Source organism: Artibeus jamaicensis, unplaced genomic scaffold (genome assembly GCF_021234435.1).
Source record: "Artibeus jamaicensis isolate MK-2021 breed Jamaican fruit bat unplaced genomic scaffold, CSHL_Jam_final contig_402, whole genome shotgun sequence".
Classification (NCBI taxonomy): domain Eukaryota; kingdom Metazoa; phylum Chordata; class Mammalia; order Chiroptera; family Phyllostomidae; genus Artibeus; species Artibeus jamaicensis.
Window position 1 is genome coordinate 4,529,213 of NW_026521818.1, and position 15,383 is coordinate 4,544,595.

A 15,383-nucleotide genomic window follows, 5' to 3' on the forward strand; every position below is an offset into this window, starting at 1 on the left:
AGTGAGCTCGCTCCTTTGTCCCCAGCCCCAGGGCGGGATTCAGTGGCAGTGACCGTTGTCAAAAGCTACCCTGGGTTTTGCTCTCGGTTCTGCCAGAGCCTGCCTTCCTTCTCAGAGGCGCCTTCCTTTATCTTTGGTGCCTTTGTCTGCTGCCTCCACCTGCTTGTGATTGGGACAGAGCTGCTGGAAAGATTTTTTCAGAGCCGTCTCGGGAAGATCTGGATCTGGACCAGGCCAGGCTCGGTCAGGCCAGGCTCGGTCAGGCCAGGCTCGGTCAGGCCAGGCAGTGGGCGTGCCCCCAGCCCAGCATGGGTTTGCTGAGGGCCGGCCCTGAAGCCTGGGCTGGCTCCTGCCCCCATTGGGTTATTCCAATGGGTTCCCTGAGTTCTTTTTGATTGTATACAAGCCGAGCAGAATGGAGAAGTGATGCCAAGAAAATGGAGCTATTGACTGAAACCCAAGGGAGGAACATGTCCCAGGCTTGGGCCTGTGGCTGGCTGGGCCCAGCACCTGGGAAATGTTCAAAGAGCACACAGTTTCTGTCTCTGTCTTGCTCTGGGACTTGCCAGGCTCTGACTCTCACTTGTGTATCTGCTTTGTTTTCTCTCACTGCCCCGACTGACTATTTCTTCAAGCACATGGTGGAAGATGCACTCCTCTTAGCTCCCAATTTTACAAAGCCCTCAGTTCAGGCAAACAGTCCGGCTGGTCCTCTCAGTGACAATTCCAAAGTCACAGAAAGAAATCTGATTAGTTAAGATTAAGTCAGAGCAGAGAGTAAGGGGATGGGAGGGAGACATGTGCTGATTTCCTGAGTTCCTAGTACGTACCAGCAGCCTGGGTCCAGAGAAGCAACAAGGCTATGGCAGCCGGGTGGCAGGGAAGGAAAGAAGAGTGGGTAATGGAGGGAAGGTCATAGAGTATTAACAAGGCTGCCTGAAGTGTGTGTGGGGGGGGGCTGGAGGGGCTTAAGGTTGGGTCTGCACCGTCAGCTAGATAGCCAGAGAGAGGAAAGTTGGATTCACCCTTTATCTAGAAAAATGTCGTTTGAAGGCACCTCCCTATTGTGTACTTCAGCAAAATTCCTCATTAACATGGCCCTCATGAATCCAGAGATTTGGTCCTAGATTATCGAATCATCCTGTGGCTTCCCAGAGCGGATAAACTGATATATGCATGGGAGCCTTTTGTGAATTTACATTCCTTTAATATGCATTGGGCACAGATGGCTACCAGGTTGTCTCTGATCCATAAGTTTCATCAAGGGCTGATCAAAATTTAGTGGAAGACAGGTTAAAGGGACCAGCTTTTAGGTTTGGAAGTGTGCATATAAATAAACATGTTGCTGTAGCAGCTCCATTGTTAATGAAAGAAAAATGATCCATGCCCTCTTCCGGGATAACGGAGTCACTGAATATATTTATTTCAAGATTTAGGTGCAGGGGGAGCAGGCCACAAATCACAGAGCAACCATTAATGAGCCTCTGTCCCTACCTGTTAAGCTTATTAACTGCCTGTTACCTAGAGTTCTATATCCCACCTGGGGAAACAAAATGAATGCTTTGGCAACGCAAAGGCTGAAAAATACAGAAGTTAATCAAAAGTGCGGGGGCGGGGGGACCGGGAAATGCAATCAGAAGACATGTGCTGGCTGAGATTATTGGGGGACTGGGAGGTGTTTGAGAGGAAGAATCGGATGCTGTCTGATCTGAGATTTAGCTAATCAAATTCACCAGTCCTTTCGTTGATATCTTCTCTGTGTGTGTGGAGGACATGAAAGGCACAGTCCCTGCCTTCAAGGAACCTGCATGCTAACTGGGTGGACAAACTCAACGTACCAAAATGGACGGATTCTGCTGGAAAGCAAATTCAGGGCAGTTATGCAGAGGCTTTTCTAATAAGTGCTAAAGCAGTCAAAATAGGAGGGTGTGATCTGGTGGAAAGAGACCCTAGCTGGAAGAGAGGAGACCTTGGCTTTTGCTCCAGTTCCCACATATGACAGTGGCTGTGCAATTCATTCTTTCCCAGTTTCAGCTTTCTCATTGATGAGTTTAAACTTCATCAGTGCTAAAGAATAGCCATAAAATACACCTTTTGTGTCCATGAAAGAGGACTAGGGACAGAAAATTGCTTAGCGGAAGGAAGCCTTGATTTGGGTATTTAGCAAAGTACAGGATTTAATTCATGGAGCAGAAGGAGGGGACCACTCTTTTTTTTTAATTTTTTTTATTGATTATGCTGTTACAGTTGTTCTATTCCCCCTTTCATTCCCCTCCACCCTACCCCCCCATCCCCACCATTACCCCCCCTTTAGTTTATGACCATGTGTCTCAAGTCCTTTAGATTCTATATTTCCCATCTCTTGGCGGAGGTCCTCGCAACGCACTGGGCCTAGAGGTGGGTGCCTGTATGCAGAGGAGGGGCTGCCTGTGGGCAGGGAGCCAAGGGAGGGGGGTGTGGACACAGATTATAGACAAAGAGATGGACAGAACCAGGTAGGGCACGGGCAACACAAAGTTCAACACCCGAACCTGCAGCTACGTTCTTTAACCCAAATATATCAGGAATCTTCCCCATGGCTTCTCCACTAAGGTGGGGAAGCTTCTCTCTACTGGAAGCAGCAGCAGCTTCCAAAAGTAATTTGAAGGCAGAGACACTGAAAGCTAAAAAGCCTTGGCTCTATGATTAATTAAAGGAATCATCTCAAATTTAGAAAATTGCTTAAATAAAAGGAGATACAAAATTGCATCAATGTGCCTCCATATGTTAATTACGGCTATTTTTCCTTGTTTTTCTGCTGTTGCTGCAGCTCTGTCCCATCTATCACTCGGTTCGAGGCGTCACGATCAATTGACTGTACCATAAACAACATGTTGTACATGTGGCAAATGATAACATCATTTAACTCGACACAGGGAAAAAAAAAAAAACACTCTGTTTTTAATCCTTCCAGTCTCTCAGGAGAGAAAAAGGACAGCCTTGAATTCATTTCTTACTGAGTCACGCAGACATTTTTTGTGGACTGTAGAAGCAGAGAAGCAGGATCCAGCCCAGAGGCAGACCCTGCCTGATGCAAGCTCACGGGGCAATCTGACCCCAGTGCCCAGAACAGAGCCCGGCCCAGGTAGGTGCTCACCTGCCAAATGTTAGTAAACCGAGTCAGCTTTGCTGGTTTTATTTTCTCTTGTAGGTGGTAAACTACGTTGAGAATTGAGGTTCATAACCACAAGGGATATTTTTACAGTTGGAGAATAGCAAATCTCTTCTGGTGGCTAGAAATAGGTAAATACAGAGGATCTCATAATGACCTCTACTTAACAGATACCTAACTCCATGTGGAATTAACCGGTGCTCTCTCATTTCTTCTCTAATGCACAGGACTGAAGCTTACGGCACACCGGGTGCACATGGCCAGTGGGCCACCCAGCATCGCCCATGGTCTGCACCTGTTTGCCTGTCCTTACAGTTGTAATCATAGACTTAAATATCACACAAATTGATAATAGATGGAAGAAAAGAGAGCTTTTTCTATGCAAAATAAGTTTATTGCTGCTAAAGAACTGAATAAAATCAGGTGCTTAAAACGTCTATGTTCAATTAGTGGGTGAAACACCCGTAAATTATTGAAAAGAAGTAAACACCTAAAAGCAATGCACTTTCAACTTTGAAGAAACTAAATCTGGAAGTAATTGGTGATGGATGGGTTGTTTGAGTGCGCTTAATGCAAGAAAGACAATATGCAACTCCAATTGGCAAACGTCCACTTAGAGAAAGTACACTTAATGTTTCAAAAGGAAAGAAATATTTAGGCCATTTATGTATAATTTTTGAGAAATGACTTGTTTTCATAAACTTTTTACAATTAGCCAGTAAACTATTTTTTTTTCTGATTGGTAGGTAGCATAAGAGGGGTTCTATGAAAAACACATTTAGGAAACTATAAAAGAATTAAGGTCACACAAAATCAGCATTATCGATTTCTAATGAAAGCACATGACTGATGGCCACATCTCTGGAATGTGCCACAGTGTGAGAGCTGAGACAGATGCTCTGTGCCCAGGAGGTGTGCCTGTCGTAGAAGGGAATGGCGTCTTCCGCAACACACCCACCCGGCAACCAGCTAGCTGTTTCTCCTACTCTTAGCTCTTGCTGTCTCTTTTCCTCTTTTTGATAATGTTTTACAGAAAGTTTTATTTTGAACAAATTTCAATCTTTTTAAAAAAAATACTTTATTTATTTTTAGAGAGAGGGGAAGGGAAGGAGAAAGACTGGGAGAGAAACATCAGCGTGCGGTTGCCTCTCATGTGCCTCCTACTGGGAAACTGGCCTGCAACCCAGGCATGTGTCCTGACTGGGAATGAAACCGGCAATCCTTTGCTTCACAGGCCCATGCTCAATCCACTGAGCTACACCAGCCAGCGCCAAATTTCAATCTTCTAGAAAGTCACAAGTATAATGTAATGAACTTCCATATAGTCTTTACCTAGATTTACCAATGTCAGTTTTTCAGTGGTTGGTTTGTTTCTCTCTCTCTCTCTTTATACTATATACACTATACTATATACACATATTCTCTTCTTCTTCCCCCTTCCCTTCTTCTCTTCTTCCTTCTTTTTATTATACCTTCTGAATGATTTGAGAGTAAGTTGCAGATATTATGACTTTTGCCCCTAAATACCTGTGTGGGCATCTCTCTTTTTTTTTAAAGATTTTATTTATTTTTAGAGAGAGGGAAAGGGAAGGAGAAACAGAGGGAGAGAAACATTGTTGTAGGAAAAAAACATTGACTGGTGTCCTCTCACACACCCCCAGTGGGGGACCTGGCCCACCACCCAGGCATGTGCCCTGACCAGGAATCAGACCAGCAACCTTTTGGTTCTCAGGGTGGCACCCAAACCACTGAGCCACACCAGCCATGGAAGGTGTGTGTGCATCTCTTGAAAACCAAAATAGACCCTGGAAGCAACTCTGGATCAAGGCCCAAGTTCAGGACCTGGCTCCAGGGAGAACTTGTGGCATGAGGAGGTTTGCGCATACTCCATTTCTCCATCCCAATTCTGGTCTCCCATGGGCAACACATGTAAGTAAAGGTCACACACTGCATCCGGAGGTCCCCAGTCCTATGCAAGCCAATTAAATATATTGTAGAAAGGTTAACCTTCCCTGCTTGAAGGCTCTGCTCCCTCTGTGAGCCTGGCCTCCTGTGTAGCAACTACAGGTGGCTTCCCTCATCTTGGCCCTGGGATTTGGAAGCAGGTGGACACCCTGAGACACTGGACCCCTATCTTCTCCCCTCTGGGCCCGTAGATGGTGGTGGGATGCTAGGGGCCCCTTGGTCTCTGCACAGTTTATGGGCATGCTGTGTGACTTTGCTCCTTCCCCTACATCTCATCTTGGGTGCACAGTGTCCCATTGTCACATGGTGACTGCATACCCAGTCACGTCCTGCTCCCTTCCTCAGAAGGGGACTGGAGTACCCTTGAGCAGGCCATTCTCTCTCCCTGAGCAGGCAGGTGTGTGGCCCTTGGTGGCCTCTCTGCTCCCCCCGTGCACGTCCACCCTCAGACCAGGTAGTGCTATCCCAGTCCTTGCTGCTACTCCAGACCTCAAGAAAGGCAGAAGGAGGGACACTGAGAGCAGAGCTCACAGGGGTTGTCTGGTCCTTCCCCATCCCAACTTTGTGAGAAAGAGAAGCACTCCCTGGGCAGACATCACCTAGCCTCGCCCAGAGATCCAGAGAAGATCTCTCCCACCTCAGGACTCACAGTCAACTTCTCTCACAAAGTCCCCTCCCCACTGTGAGACACTTCCTGGAGGCTGAGGGTATTTCAGCCTCTGCAAACCCCTCATCTACAGCCCACAAGTTCATGGCAGTGAGCAAGCAGGAGAGGACAGACTGAGCTAGACTGTAGAGTGTTGCTCGTCTTGACAGCTCCTGAATGTTGGTGGCATAATCTTGAAGGAGGATGTCAGTGTGACAGTCTTGAAGGGGCAAGCCAGTGGCATAGTCTTGGAGCTCGTTCTCTGACTCTACCGTCCCTTGGAGCTCACTCTTACTAGCAATCTTTGTTTTAAGGCATGGTTTTTCTGCAGCTTGGGCAACTGCCTTTGTCAGTGGTGAGGAGCTTTTCACTGGGCCTTGGAGACCCTGGTCTCCTCATATGCATACTGATGGTTTGGAGACCGGCCAGCACACTGGGTCCCACAATGACTTCCCAAGCAGAGGTCTCCTCAGCTTGCACTGCCTCCCTGGCCTCTTCAGCCCTAAGTTCCTTGCCGGTACTGCTACACTATGGTAGGGCTCTCCGGAAGCCTGTGTCTCATTCCTGGCTACTGCTAAACTTGGATTTGGATCCAGGCTCCTTTTCTTAATCCCCATGAGGATCCCAATTTGCCTGGTTTTCCCATGAGGTGGAGTGTGAGGGACTGAGAGGGTGGGCTGCCCTCCCATCCACTCAGAGGCCCCTGGCCGTAGCCAGAAGGTGTTTCTCCCAGGGCCTTCTGGGTTTCCTCAGACACAGGTGAGGTGGTGGGGAGGGGACCTGCTAGGGTAAGAAATGACTTTTTTTGTAAGCACTTTCTCTTCCAAAAAGGGCTGAGGAGGTTTTCTCAAGACCTTTGTGAACTTGGCTTTGAGTGGTCCCCGGATACTCAAACAGCTGAAGGGAGGGAAGGGGTTTGTGGAAGGGACTCGCTGTGCAGGGAGGCAAAACCCCAGAAAAGCTGGCTGCATTTCTACTGCACATGGCCCCCCAAGAACTGGAGCTGTGAGAACTGCTGAGGCCCAGGCACCTACTCTTATCTATCCTTCATGCTCCAGAAGGGGTGAGGGGGGTGTGGGGTCCTCTCAGCACCCAGTGATTCCACATGTTGCCACATTCAGGTGGTAGTGCAAGCTCTTCCATATTGAAATTGACACATTCTTTTCCCGCTCCTTCCACCTCTTCAGTCCTGCTCTCTTGGTGATCAGTATCTCCAGCAGCTTCTGATCATCAGGGTTGATAAATGAGGGGCTACCTGCCTGTCTGTGGGGTCTCCCCAGAACGAGGCATCAGGTAGGTGGTGGGACAGGGGCTCTTGCTGAGACTCACGATGTGATGAGGTGGGGAAGAACGAGGCCTTGGTAGGGTCACCCACTGCCAGGACAGGAATTTAATGGGGTAGCTTGCGCAGCCAAAGGCCGAGGTGGCTGGGATGGGGTACGCCAGAAAGGAGTTACCTGGAACTGAGCTCTTTACAATGGCACCCAGTGGGATTCTCTTCTGGTCTTGATGTTCTACTGACAGGATGGAGGCCACAGGTAGAGGTCACAGGGTCAGAGGAGCTGGGGAAGCTGAGGTGGACGTGGCAGGAGCAGCATCTTCCACAGGCACCTGGCAGGACCGGTGGACTGCAGTGGGTACAGCTTAGCACACCTCACTAGGAGGGTCTTGACATGAACTGGCAGCTGGTAGCTGATGCAAGCTACCCCCATCTGAGCATCCTCCCAGGTGGCTGCAGGAGACAAAGGCACAGGTGCAGCCAGGAGCAGACAGGCAGGCTGGGGGGGTGGGCACTTGTGGCCCAGGGCTCTCCGTGACTCCCATGCTGACTTCCCAGGGCCCTACTGACCCCTCACCCAGCACTGTTGCTACACTCTGTCCCCATGGCCCCTGCTCCCAGGTCAGTCCAGGGCAGTGTGTGGTCTTGGGGTCACATCATAGTTCCAGAGGGAGGAGAACCCAGGTGAAAATGGAACAATTCTTCACCTTTGCAGGAGAGAAATCAGTTCCCGAGCTCTTTGTATTTCTCGCAGGCAGTCTCTGAAAGCTGGAAATCAGGAGGCAGGTCACATGGTGCAGCAGGGCACGGGGGTCTTACAGGAGGCTGAGGACAGTGGCGCTTTAGGGGAGACACCTGGGAGAGTGGACTCTGGAGCCTGAGCATCAGGGCCAAGGTTGCATGATCCCTGACGGTGATGGCAAAGCTCTTGACAGGCAACACTTTGTCATTTACAAAGTACTTCCACATCCACTACCCCTGCAACCCTCACGGTTTCCCTGTGGGGGCGCCTAACAGATGGATCTGAGCAAAGGTAAACACTCTGTCCACAGGTGGACCCACAGGTCCCACCTCCTACTCAGGCACCTTCGGTCCAGCACAGCCCAAAGGCCCCTGCTGGGACACCCCTGCCTGGGAAACGCCCATTTCCGAGCCCTCCAGGCTTCATTCCAAGAGCACTCTAAGAAGTGTCTGGGTTCTGACCTCCTTCCCAGGAACCTTTCTAGGGCTCTGTTTTCTGAGGGAGGGCTCTGTGCCAGCATCCTCAGGGACCTGGCCCCGGGCCCTCAGGGAGAGGGCAGATGGGGGCAAACTCTCGTGCTTCGGGCTGAGAGGCGGAAGCTCACCTTTCAAAGCTCTGCTTTTCTTTCTGCTCCTCCACCTCAGCTCCACTGGACACTGACAGACAAGACAAAATGAGGGGCTGGGACCCCGTTCTCACTCTCCTCTCTTAGACGAGCTGCAGACACTCAGCGTTCGTGAACAATACGACTGTCTACATGTAACTAACGGGGCTCTCTGGTTCTTCCCCTTTTATTTTTGAAGCGGTTAAAAATTATCTCTGGTTTTTCTCCTTTAAAAAATGTAAAGAAAGATTTTCTGTAAGAGACCGACCATGGATTCCTTTCGTCACTGTTCCTCTGCTCAAGAAACACACACATTCTCCGACCGGCAGGCCCGTCTGAGCGCCGACAGGTTGGACTCTGCTTTTCTGAGGCCTCAGCCCAGCTGGCCTCCGCTCAGAGGCTCTCGGGCTTCCCGCACTGCCTGGGACGGGGCCGAAAGACCAGAGGCTCTCGCCTGAGACACCTGCCATGGAAAGGCGGCTGGTGAACCAGAGCTCTGGGCTTGTGCCCCCATAAGATCCAGCTCTTAGTAACCAGACCTTGGCCACGGGGCACTGCATTTGGGCCTGTGTCCTAGAGCCACGACACCTGGACCTCTGGGTCAGAGGTCTCGTGATAGAAATCACTGTGTCTGCTCCAGCTCCTGCCCAGCTTGGCTGCCTCCTGGAAGGATAATAATGTTCTATTCTTTCCCATCTCAGGTGTCTCTGTAGGTGATCCAGAAAAGTGGAAATAGGAATGGAAAAAAGATGATCTTTTTTGAGTCTGGGCCAAGGGTTCCTTACCTTCCTGATGTTTCTACGTTCCCTAGGTAGTGGTAAGGTTTGGTTACTCTCCAAACAGGACAGTAATAGGAAGAAGAGCAACATTCCACATGAGATGGTGAAGATGACACCAATCGCCAAGGAAGGGCTGGAGCTCCACCAGGCAGCAACAATACTTTCCAGAGCAAAGAGAGAGTTCTCCATCATGTGAATTGCACGGCTGATTGCAGGCAACTGAGCACTGGGAGTGGCTTGTGGACTGGGGGCCAGGCTCCCATCACAGAGCTGTGGTCTGGTCACAAAGGGCTCCTGAGGGCAGACAGTGGGCAATAAGAGGAGGAGGCTGAACCACTGCCCCTCCCCCCACCCAGCCTAGCAGGCTCCATCCTCCACTCTCCTGGACCCTCTAGACCTTCATTGATTTTCTACTTATTCCACTCGGAAGCCTGCTAACCTAGTTGCTGTATCTTTTGGAGAGCTTGGCTTGAATTCACCAATTTCCGATTGCATAAATTTTGAAAGTGAAGGACTCTCAGGACTTTTGTCTATTTCGTAGGGACTGATAACTCGCAGAATCTCCTCTGTCCTCAACTTCATTTTTTTCAGCTCACATATTTACTTTCATTTTTCTTTCTTTCCTTCCTTCTTCCTTCCTTCCTTCCTTCCTTCCTTCCTTCCTTCCTTCCTTTCTTTATTTATTTTGTAAGAACATTTAAGTTCTACTCTGCGCATTTCAGATACAATAAAGCTGTCAACTGTGAGTCACTGGGACACTCTAGATCCTCGGGTCTTCGTCTTACAACTGAACGTCTGTATCTGCTACCAGCCACTGCCCTCTATTTCTACCAACCTCAGACCCTGCTCAGACCCTGTGGGTTGCTTCTTACTTTTTCTGTGTGTCCGCTTTTTGTTTAGATTCCCCATGTAAGTGATAACATGCAGTATTTGTCTTTGTCTGGTTTACTTCACTTAGCATAATGCCCTTCAGTTTTAGCTGCATTGTTGCAAATCTCAACATATTTTTCTACATAATAAGTTTTTTACTTTCACAGATGCAGAGATAGAGCTTAATTTTATACTTATTAAATTTTGACTATTTATTTATTTTTAAATTTTTTATTCTCACCTGAGGACACACTTATTGATTTTAAAGAGAAGGGAAGGGAGGGAGAGAAACATTGATATGAGAAAGAAATATTGATAAGTTGCCTCCCATTTGCATCCTGAACAGGATCAAACCTGCAACCTTGGTATGTACCTGGACCAGGAATTGAACCCATGACCCTTTGGTTTATGAAACAACGCTCCAACCAACTAAACCACACTGGCCAGGGCAAATTTTGACCATTTAATTTATTGTTTTCATCAATCTTTGCATATTCACTCAGAACGCCTCAGTAAATTAATGATTAATTAATTAACTATTATTATTTAATCCCCAAAACATAATAAGTGAAATAAAATATAAAAATTAAACCTAAAAAAATACCAAGAATATTCTTTCACATACCCAGGCAAGTTAGTATTGATATAATATGTTCTGTAACATACAGTTTGTATTTAGATATCATTTAAAAAAATTTTATTGATTATGCCATTGCAATTGTTCTAGTCCCCCCTTCATTCCCCTCCACCCTGCACACCCCTCCCCCACTATTCCCTCCCTTTAGTTTATGACCACCTGTCTCAAGTTCTTTAGATTCTATATTTCCCCTACTATTCTTGCCCTCCCCCTTATCTATTTTCTACCTACCGTCTATGCTACTTATTTTCTGTACCTTTTCAAATACATTTCAATACATCATTTGTATCTTTTTTTTTCTTGACCCAGGATCAGGCCAAGGCTCACTTATTGTAACTCTCTTTTCACCTAGAACAGTTCCTCACCACTTGGTTGTCTTACGTGGCATTGCCATTTGGAAAGAATACCTGTTCGGCTATTTTATAAAATGCCCCTCAGTTTGTGTGTGCCTCGCTCTTTCCTCATGACATCACTGTCAGGTTATATGTTTGTGGCAGGAACACTAACTACCTAAGTAATATTGTGCCCGTCACAAAGCATCACACTCGCGGCATGAAACATCAGTTTGTCCCCTTACTGGTGATGGTAGCTTAGCTTATGTGATTATGGGCATCCACTGTAAAGTCGCCACTTTCTCTTTTGTAATTAATATTTGGAAACTGTCCAAGTATCCTGCTTCCCATCACATTTTCATCCAACACTTTTATCGCCCTTTGATAACCTTTTCTGAATTAGTTATTACTATTATGATTGTCAAATGCTGCACCTGTTTCTCTCTACTTCCCTACTTCCAAATGGGGAAATCCAAGCGTTAGCTAGAATTAGAGATGGGGATGGGTAGAAAGCACACGCATCTCCTCCTGTCCCCCTACCTGTCCCTGAAGCAGAAATGGATTCCTTAGTCTATTCAGTTTGCCCACAAGTTATATTCTAAATTCCTGGGGCTTTCATATTCCTGGGTGTCCTTCCTCCCTCCTTCCTCATGCCAACCCCTGGAGAGTCCAAGTGCTTTTAACTTCTTTGCTCCCTGTCCCTCGTATTTCTTCTTTTTCCTTTGTCAGACTTCAAACCTGGGAGCTCAGTCATTTCCTGATCTACCTGCCTTTTTTCCCCCTCTCTGAATGGAGCATATGTGGGGAAAGAGGGCACCTGTGATCATATAAAGTTGTAAGAACAGAGGGGCATTGGGATCAGAAGCCCCTCGGAGATCTGTCCTCAGAGTGGAACATCTGAAACACACCATCAGATGCCTTGCATTACAAAGGCTAATCTCCTGATAGTGTGGCGTCTCCTTTCTCCTTTTGCTACCTTATTGTGCTGAGTGTCTTTTACTCCTCAGCAGTGAGATCCTTCTTTTGCTTTATTTAATGCCTACACATACTAGTGTTTTACTTGGTTATCTCATTTGCATCTTGCAGTAACCATATGTCATAGGTACTATTGTTGGAGTCTCCAGTTCACATATGAGGAAACTGTGGCTTAGAGAGTTTGGCCTAAGATCACACAACTGTTTCCCAAGGCAGTCTACTTTCAGAGGACACTCCTTTGCCATCTTGCTTCTGAGAAGTGAGATAAAAAGATGGCATAAAGCTCGTGAACTTAAGGATAGAAATATCTTCTCGCCTTCCAGGTAGAGTTTACTGACTAAGTTTTGAATTAAATTATGCTTTCCAATGTAATAATCTTGCTGATTGGCTTCCCCTGATGGGTGGCAACTCTTCTCAAATCACAGCTGATTCTCATGGGAAATAACAATGGTCACACTGACAGGCAGCAGCTGGATAACCAGGAAGAAATCAACAGAGGATCCCAAAAGGCCCACTACAGAGCAACTGTGCTGGACACGCTGACACACCCAGCCCCTGAGACAACGGTTTGGAGCAACAAAGGATGCTCACACACTGATCAACTGAAAAAAGAAGAAAATCCTGCATAGTGTTCCACTGATCTTATTCTTGTTTTTTGCATATATATATATGTACACACACACACATATATACATATATGTATATATACTTCCTTATTTCTACTAATATATATGATATACACATACATGCCTATATAATATATGTGTATCCATATATATTAAATATATGCATGTATATATAATATATAGTTTCCTACTTTCTACTAATATATTATATATACATATACATGTATATGTAATATATACATACATACTAAAATATATATATTACAGCATCCCCAGCCTTGGTTAGGGCAATATGAAGGTTAGGGCAATGCTTCAACCCCCTATACCTATTTTATATAGATAGATAGATAGATAGATATAGATATTTAATTCTCACCTGAGGGTATGTTTATTGATTTAGAGAGAGGACAGGAGAGAGAGAGAAACATCAATCGGTTGGCTCCCACACATGCCCTGACGGGATCAAACACACAATCTAGGTATGTGCCCTAACCAGGGATTGAACCTGCAACCTTTTGGTGTAACGGACGATGTTCCAACCAACTGAGCCACCAGACCAGGGCAATCTCTTTCTTTCAAAATTTTAAATTTGGGGCATCTTCTCTTACTGTAGTAAGAATAGGGTCAGGGTAGTTTGACTGAAGTCCATTTATCTCAGCTGCAAGATAAGGAAGCAGATTCAGTGATCTCTGAAAGGTCCTCCTCTAGGTTCATGAATCTAAATGTGAGTTGTTATTATAATCATTTAGTTCTAGAATATCAGTAGTATCTTTGTTTATGTGACACAGAAACATGACCTGCACTGAAGTTAATCCTGATGTTCAAACCACAGTAAAATTCTTTAAGACAGTGATCTCCTAATTGCTTCCTGAAGCCAGACACTTTTGGTGAATAAATTCTCCCAAGACAAAGAAGAACTAACTCTGAGATCATTACCATATTCAGAAGACAAATGCATCACCTCATGAAAATGTTAATAGGCCACATTAATTGGAAGCAGAGGTCAAGCTGGGAGTTCTCTGCAGATCCTGGGAGCCCCAGAGGACGCTGGGCACAGATAGAGTTCATCTTTCTAGAACCGGGCAGGAAGTGTTTTAAGCCCCTTCTGCTTTCTGATCCTTTCTTCTCTTTTGCTCAATGTCTGCCTTTGTTCTTAGTTTTCACCTCGACACGCTCCCCCCTCTTCCCTTTAGCAGGGTGCTCCTTATTTCTTCTATACATTTCTGTCATGCGCCTTCCAGATCAGTGATGCAAAGAAGGAGAACAAAACGAGGGAAGACACATTGACTTCAAAGGAAGCAATAATGAGACGTCAACCTGAAAATTATTTGAGAATAGACTGTAATGTCTATGAGGTATATTACACGTGAGGATCCACCTTCCCCAAGTCTTTTTGTAGTTATTGTTTATCCTTTGCAGAGGTCAGTTCACAATAAAAAAATATACAAACAATCAACGTCCTTGCTTAATTTTAACTTCACCCTTGCCTTTTTTTTTTTTTTTTTTGCTTTTGCTTTCACTCGAAAATCATGCTATCCTACTTTATTTTATTTGTTTTTGTTGGGACCGTATTTTACTTTTTTTTTTTACTGCCTCACATTTTTTTCAGAACGGGGGATTCAAACAACAGCAAGCATGAACCATTTGTCCAACTGTGAAAAAGCAATCAATGTGTTTCTATTATCCATAATGATCATCTGCATTTATGCACACTGTGCCATTTGCCAGGCCCGGTTCTATCATACCACATACATTGACTCGCTGCTCTAATACCCACTTCGTACTTTTCGTAGGAGAGAAAATTGAAATCTAGGGTGATTAAGTAGCCCCTGAAAATGTACACATTTAAGGAGTGAATTGGGGCTTGTAATCATGAACTCTAAGTGTGGACTCCAGGCCTTTCGGGTGTGATGTTGCCTTCTTCTGGTGCACTGTTATGGGTGTAATGAGTGAAAGCATATGAAAAAAAACCATCAGTGCTCAGTGAACTGCAACCAGCTTGTTCTGGAGATGAGATAGTGACTGCACACTGCTACTCGTCAGGCACTAGAATACAGATAGGTTTAAATACAACGCAATCAATGTCCTGAGTCCCAGGAGATCCTACTAAAAGATTCCAGCTTTAATGTGGAGTATTGGTTTTGATTCTGCAAAAGACTTTTGCAAGACTAGTAATTTTGAACTCTGATATGAAATATGCTCACCTGAAACTCTTACTTTCTTTGGGCATTTTGGATGTCTCGTCTTCTTCTTTATTTCCTATGGCTGTCATTTGTCACAGTTTCAGCTTTTTATACGTGGTAGGCAGTGGTTGATTCGCCTCTAAAGCAATACCATCTGAGACTTTTCAGCCTGCAACTTTATTTGGCTCTTTTGCTAGAGACTAAAGCCCACTGGGCTCAGAGGCCATGACTGGGGGCAGCCGATCAATCAATCCTACATTCGTTTGAGGACTGGGCATTGGAGGGTTTCTTTGAGATACCCATTTACTTCAAAGCTGACCTGTGCTTTTTCTGTAATAGCCCAGACTTACAGCATACTCAGCCTTCGTTAGGGTAATACAAAGGGGCACTTTGACTTTTATATTTGTGGATAGTGTCCTGGCTTAACTTAAGGTCCTAGCTGATTCCAGGCCCTTTGATGTCCTGATGAGAGTGTCCAGGTAGAAGAAAGCTGCAAGTTTTCCTTTGAAATTTAACCATTGGCTTGGGCCTCTCTTTAGCTCTTGCCAATAGAGCCAGCAATGTGTTTAAATTGTTTTTCACCTGAGCCCACAA

General features: G+C 45.9%; 1 pseudogene; it reads right to left on the reverse strand.

Annotated features, from left to right (window-relative positions):
* Positions 1-5,767: 5,767 nt before the first annotated feature.
* On the reverse strand, positions 5,768-9,358 carry LOC119065122 (spermatogenesis-associated protein 31E1-like; annotated as a pseudogene).
* Positions 9,359-15,383: the final 6,025 nt, after the last annotated feature.